Below are 7,946 nucleotides of genomic sequence, written 5' to 3' on the forward strand. Positions count from 1 at the left end.
CTGATATTTAGATCATTTTATGTCAGTATCTGCTCTACTGTTATAAAAACCTCAAACCAAACCCACTGTGCACAGAGTAAGGTATAAACACAATCAATTATATATTACTCCAAAAAGAATATTAGTCAAAACTCTGGTGTGAATAAACTGGTTTACATGCGGCAGAGATGGACATGAGAACCACCAGGAACTTCTTGATGAGAGAAGCGAGAAATGTGCGCTCTTTCTTAGCTCTGTGAAAACACAGTTCATGAGACTCACAGCACATTGTTTGGAGGTGTTTCTTACTGCTCCGTATCCTGCGGCTCCATCTTCTCATAGTTCTTTTTAATGAGGTTCCAGAACTTCTGCAGTTTTGGGACCTTCTTCAGTTCCTGCTGCAGTCTCATCTGAATAACCACAAAATCTGGAGTCACTTTCAAACATCTAAAGTAGTGGCCAAAACAGACTCCAGTCTTGTCAATGTATGAAAGTATACAGTATGGAACATGGGAAATATATAAAATACATACGTTGTATTGAACATTAATGGAGCAACAGATTTTGTGTCAAAATAAATAATTCAAGTTGTTTATTTTGTTTAAAAATCTTATAAATGTATGAGGTGGCAAGAGGGGCCTTTTACCCCACACACAGGGTAAAAGGCACACGGTATTGATACAAATACTTCAGCAAAAATAATGTGTTTTTTTTTAATCATGTCTAAGTTCAAAACAGTCACTTTAGCTAAGTTTGTACTATTTTCTGCTTATTTTGAAGAATAAAAAAAAAATTTTTTGTTCAATAAATATACTGTCATTAAAATATGTTAATATAAAAAAATATATTTTAAAATACAGAAACAAAATCATTTTAATAAGTAAAGATTCTGAAAGTATTGAAGGATATCCAATAATAACTGAATATATATTTACAGTAGTAACAACAAATGATATTTTATTATATGATATGATTAATATCTTTGTCTCAAAATATATGCATTCATTTTAGCGATTCTCATTTGCTACTTAAATCTACAACATTTAAAAAAAAAATATATATATATATTAGATCAAGTAAGCACAGAATCATCTTTGCACTGCTGCACGCGATCGCGTCAAGGATCAGACAGATATACACGTGCATCTTGAAAAGCGAATGTTTTGGAAAGAGCTACGCCACGTTTTTGTGCCATCTAGTGGTTTAGATGAAAATAATATCAAAGACGCCTTTTACCCCGGGGTGCCTTTAGCCCCGTTACACCCTACTATATCTTTGAATATTACTACTACTGCTACTGCTACTACTACTACTATGTTAATAAATAATAATAATACTAATGATATATGATTTATAAAAGTTATAATTATGTGAAAAATTTTAATGTTACAAAAGTATTCATTTCATTTTAAGATGCTGCTCAAATTTCCTTCCATGTAAGATCATCTTTGTTTGTGTTTACTGTTCACCTCTTTATAATGAATTATGTTATTAGCGTGATTAATGTATGAAATATGTAACAACACTGATTTTAATTGAATATAAAATTGAGTTTTTGTACTATAATACACACATTTTGTAATCTGCAAGATTTGTAATTCAGGAAAATGTGGCTGGTGTAATGTACGGGACATGAAACATAATATTCACCGGCAGCAGACACATCCACATGGGCAGAGAGACCAGCTTCTGCACCTGCTCACGGATCAAGTCCACTTCCTGTAGTCACAGAGAAACAGAACAATATCTTCTGGGAGGTCTGGGAAACAAACCTAATATCACATTAGCTACACTAAATGCAAAGACTTTGGAGACAATGTTTTTTTGTTTCAGTGTTGCTGTCATCACTGGGCAGTATGATCACTGCATTCAGTCACTATGCAGTTAAAATTGAGCAGCGCCCCTGTGCTCCCACTACTTGTCTTGTTTTCTGTATGTGAAAATCACATTGCATTTATTTCCTGTGACTGAAAATTCACACACAAACACAGAAAAAAAAAAAACGAGGGTGAAAATGCATGAAAATCCTCTCACAGCATCTGTACTTTCAGCCTAGAAAGCGTTAATCAGCTCATGACTTCAGTCTGTTTGCCGTTGCTGTTTTTTGACCACAGCATGATTGCATTTACTCAGGGACATTATGATGCTCATTTCTATTGCTACTCAAACCGATAGTCGTCATCCACAGCACACGCGTAAGCAGAAATGTACATGATTAGCATACAAACACTAGACAATGAAATCTCATCAACAATGCAAATGGACCATCTGCTTCTGGGTGGGGAGACACCATGCCTCAAATTAGCCACAACCCAAAAACAGAAGAAAACAGCTTTGGATTGAAACGGTCATTATACACATGAACCCTTGAGCTGCTATTTGGTTTCATTTCTGAAGTGTTTTGCACAGTGTGTTTTGAGCGCAGTTAAAAAAAACCATATATTCCAGTCTGTTTGCTCTGTGCAAGGCAACAGTGCCACTGAGTGGTGTGCCCAGAAAACAACAGGTCAGGTAGTAAAAGAGGGACCGAAATCAACAGATGCAAATATAGGAGGTTATTAACAATTGCTAATGATTGGAAACTAACCAGACTGTTGAAGCAGTGATCGAGGAAGAGCAGAAGCACTGTTTGCTCCTTCAGCGACAGGCCGAGCTGCTCGCCCGACAGACACGACTCCATCACACACTTGAAGAAGTGAGGGAAGTGTGTGGGCGCACGCTTAAAAACCTGAAGAGACAGAAACTGTGTCACTCACATCTAATGATATCTACCTGCGCCTTTATTACATCTGCAATTTATGCAACAACAAAAAACAGCAGCTGTGATTGCCAGAACAATAGCATAAAAGTATAGTAGCAACAATTTAAGTTCAATTAACTGAAAAAAATATACCATATTTGCCAAATTACCTACCTATGTACCTTTATAATACACAACCACCTTAAAAAATAACATGATGAATCAAAGTTAATCACAATTCGCTTTTTTTAATCACAAACTGATGTAAATACTAATACATAGAAGGTCACATTGTAATTCACACAAATACTAAACAGCATCATGGCAACACACTAAAATAGCACAATAAACATTCATTTAACAACATACGATGAAACATAAAACCCTAATGTACATCATAACATAACAAGAAAAGAAAATGAAAAACCATCAAATATGAAGTGTCACACACAATGTCAATTATGGGTTTTCACTCTTTGATCTTTTTCGCTGTACATGTAACACAATATTTTACTGTAAAATTACAAGAAATTCCTGTTAGATCTATTACAATGGTAACACTTTATTTTAAGGACCAATTCTCACTATTAACTAGTTGCTTATTACCATGCACATTACTAGCATATGGGCTGTTTTAAAAAGCACATATGAATGTCTTATTCTGCATATTTTAGATTACTTTATCTCTACCCCATACCTAAACTCAACAACTACTTTACTTACTATTAATAAGCAGCAAATTAGGAGTTTGAGGCAAAAGTCGTAGTTAATAGTGAGAATTGGTCCCCAAACTAAAGTGTGACTATTACTGTTAACAGGTTTTTACTCTAGCATTTTTACAGGATTTCACAATCAAATTTGAAAGTAGTGTTCATTTCGATCAAACTGCTATAGTGGATCAATAAAAACCAATAATCCAGCCAGAGTTCAATAGGATTCCCACATCTATCTCCGAAGAAACGGTCACTCAACACCAGTGTTGGGGGTAACGCATTACAAGTAACGCGAGTTACGTAATCAGATTACTTTTTTCAAGTAACTAGTAAAGTAACACATTACTTTTTAATTTACAAGAGAATATCTGAGTTACTTTTTCAAATAAGTAACGCAAGTTACTTTTTTTTTCCAATTTATTGACTGACAGCTCTCCTGTCCCCATGTTGAGAGAAATCAGATGTTACTGTAGTTCTAAAATAAATATGAATATGCATTAATTCATCTCACTCACAAAAAAAAAAAACACAGATTCAGTATTCCTCAAAATGAATAAAAATAATGCAACTCAGAATATGACTCAAACCTTCAATAATTAAATGTTAAACAACACAAATATCCTTTATGTATTTAATCCCATTCTATTAACCAATGTCTTTGCTTCTGAGCTTCAACTGATCCAGTTCAACCGTACTAATAAGCACAAATTACTCTAGACAAACATTTGTGTCTGTTTTTATTGCTGAAGTGTGTTGAAATGTCTTCTTCTGCATTCTACTGTACGGACGTAAATTTACTTTCCCTTCAGCCTGAGGCTTATTCATTTCACTTTTGGTGTGAAAAGGCTTTTATATTTGCCAAAAATATAACTTTTTTATTTTAAAAACAAACAAGCAAGCCCTGTCCAGATTTTAAAGTAACGCAAAAGTAACGTAACGCATTACTTTCCATAAAAAGTAACTAAGTAATGTAATTAGTTACTTTTTTATGGAGTAACGCAATATTGTAATGCATTACTTTTAAAAGTAACTTTCCCCAACACTGCTCAACACAACTAGAGTTTGATAAACTGCTCATGTTTCAGCGAGAACCTCGAAAACGGTCTTTCTCACACAGAAAACAGATTAAAACAGAAATGAACATTAATAACTCACTGTGACTGGTTTCGGCTGTCGAGAGAAAGCAGAGTTGATGTTCGCAACTCACGACTCACGCATATGAATCGGCTGTCTGAACTCTCTCTCTGATGCGCGTGAGGGAAGACTGGTGTTAAACGTCCACAGTGCGTGTCTCTCTCTCTCTCTCACACACACACACACACACACACACACTGCAGCTCTGAGAAAAGGAGCGTTCAGTTTTAACATTTTAATAATGGGGAAAACTCCCCTAACAAAAATAACATGGTAACCATAGTTTCTGCCAATTAACATATTTACAAATGCCATACCTTATGCCACAGTTACAGTTATTCTTACTGTAGTACAATTGCGATAATGTTTTGTCAAGAATAACATAAAAAAGTAATTAAACGAAAACATATAAATTAGTGCTGTCAAATGATTAATCGCGATTAATCGCATCCAAAATAAAAGTTTTTGTTTACATTATACGTGTGTGAACTGTGTATATTTATTATGTATATATAAATACATATATTATGTTAACAAAAACTTTTATTTTGGATGCAATTAATGGTTTGACATCACTAATATAATGAGGTTTGTTACAAATACACTTGCGTATTGGAAAAAAAAAAAAGTCAGACCTTTTAAATAAATTTACAGATTCTTAATACTTTCTTCAAAATGGGTAATGCTTTAGTAAAAACACTTCATACAGACATTAGGCTATTCGAGCTGCTACTGTCAGATGCTGTTAGTAGTGGAGGCAAGTGACTGTTTTTACGAGTGAGTCATTGTTTTATTGAATTATTATTCACTTAAGCAATTCATTCTGAAACAGAGAAGCTTTTGTGTGCTGCTCGAACATCGCAGTGTTAAAGGACTGTGTGAAATAAAAAATGGACACATTATTATTCGTGTGGTGCACAATTAATCCCTACTACAAGTGAATCCACTTGTCTCTCTGACATAATAATTTGCAATTTAATCCACTTTGCATTAAGAAGATGATTCAAAATGATTTAAGAATCTCCTCTCTTGTTTTTATTTTTATAGGTTACTTATACTTTCTATACTCTTTAGTACAGTAGTATTTTTTATTTACTTTCACTCAAGTGTTTTTTTTCTGTGTATTTTAAATTTCCGTCAGTGAAAACAATGATTTTTGTATGTAGAGCAAAAATACACAGAGTAACTCAATATTAACTAATGGTGTTTTGAACTGTTTTATAAAAGCAATATCACACTCACAATCATGCTGTTGGTCTGAATAACCACTGACATCTATATTATGTATTGTAGATCAGTCGGAATAACTCACACAAAGTTGGCAATGCTGCTACAAAGTGAAGCATTACACATCAAGTGTGCATACATTTTCAGCAATGCTTGTTCCATGGTTCCATTTTCACTTAAAATGTGGTATTAAGGTGCAACAAAAATAGCCTTTATAAATAACTTATAATAATTCATGAATTACACAATTGTTCTTCCATCATATGTTTCCCATATATATTCAAATATATTAATGTTAACCAAGTAAAAAGTAAGTCACATTCATGATTCATCCTCTAGTCTTCTTATGGCTTAATATGTACATGAACCTATGTATAGACTTCCAAAAATGGATATTTAAGCTATATTTAAGGAGGTAATCTAATAAATAATGATAAATATTCTGTGCAGTCAAGAGTTCAACAAGACATACATTGGTCTGCTGAGGTCAAATAACTGCACCCTCTATCTTCAGGAGCTGGTATTGACAGGATTTATCCACTCCTTACAGATAATTTTCATCAGAGTGATGTTTGATGATCATCTCATTTATACTCTCATTGACTCTAGGACAAACCATTGAGGCAGAAAATCAGTGTAAAGTCATCCATGCACCATGCTTTACCGTTAGGATGTCTCATTAGTCCAAGGCTCATGAGGATGGGATACTTATTCTTTCACAGATTTTCAGTGCACCTTATTCTAATTTTAGACATAATCGAGTGATAAATGTAGTGGTGTAGTCACTGATTTTAATCTGTAATTATGATTTATACCAATATTTTATACATTTATCATTCAAATTAGAAGGCATTTTTAATGTGAAACCACCGCGCCAATAGTGGACAATGTGTTAAAAAAATACCACTAAATTTCACAAATTGGATGTAGGGACTGGGGATAGGCCAAATACTGGCCCTGTTTTATCAGGTTTAAATGGACTAACAGCATACCTCTTTTTTCCCCCTAAATAGCTGGCTTTGCATATTGTGACAGGGACCAAAAATGCATTAGAGAAACCTCTAGTTTTTAATAGAGAAGTGATTAGTTAGTGTAATGTTTAGAGTATAAAACGAGAGAACCATAATTCAAGGTCTTCATTCAAAGGCATTTTGAAATTCCATGCAGATGGCAAAGCTTGAACTAGTCATCTTTCTAAACCGATTACCTGGAATGGGATATATTTGGATTTAATCTTTGCAACTATTCAGGGCACCAATACCTATGTTGGTGCAATCTATAACCTAACCACTGCGATTTGGGTTTAGGGTCCAAAAGAGAGAGTGTTTCCATGATTGCTTCAAAACTACTGATTCACATGCATAGTCTCCAGGAGGATTCTGCCATTTCACATTTAGATAATCTCTTCTTCAGCCATAATCTAGGATCTTCTATTAGCAAAATACCTGCAGTTTGCCATTCTTTCATTACACTGAAACCAAACATTTTGAGGGATGAACTAAAGAACATTTAAATCAACACTCAGCATTGGCATATTTTATATTTGTTCATTCCTAAAACACACCAGCAGAAGCACACAGTGTGTAATCATTAAATAGGTTTCCAAGTCCATGTAGTTTCCTTCACTCTTTTGTAACAAGTCTCTGTAATTGCTAAAATTCCCATTAACACGCCACATGCACCTAGTAAACATTGGGTCACCAGTCCGTTTTTTGTGGTCTCTCATAGTTGTCGGCTGAGCTTCAGGGCTTGCCTCTCCTTTGCGTCAAAAGCGTACTTGGTGTCCTGCAACTGCTCGATGATTTCCTTAGCCTCCTTCATGTCCTGGGCCTAAGGACTGGCTCAGCTCCTCACTCTGCCGGCCACAGTGCAGCTTCAGCTGCTCCATCTCCACGAGGGTCACCTCCATGCGCTTCACCAGGCCTTCCAGTTTTTCCTTCGACATGGTTTATAGTGGAAGGTATTGGTCTGGGTTGCAGTGTAGGAGTGGCAGATAAGAGAGTGGCTGTGTCTTCGGTGCCTGCGGTGTGACTCAGTGTCCCAACTAATTACTAATGGCCTAATCCTTGAGCGCTGGCTTTTCTTGCATGTCATAGGACACTCCCTCACACCTCTAGTAATCCCCTTAGAGGAGCTATCCTTAGCCACATCTC

The 7,946-nt window shown here is 35.2% G+C and overlaps 1 pseudogene; it reads right to left on the minus strand.

Moving 5' to 3' along the window:
* The window catches only part of LOC107687845 (intron-binding protein aquarius-like), a 58,905-nt pseudogene extending 50,959 nt beyond the window's left edge, over window positions 1-7,946 (minus strand).

Source organism: Sinocyclocheilus anshuiensis, unplaced genomic scaffold, assembly GCF_001515605.1.
Source record: "Sinocyclocheilus anshuiensis isolate Anshui unplaced genomic scaffold, SAMN03320099.WGS_v1.1 scaffold197, whole genome shotgun sequence".
NCBI lineage: Eukaryota > Metazoa > Chordata > Actinopteri > Cypriniformes > Cyprinidae > Sinocyclocheilus > Sinocyclocheilus anshuiensis.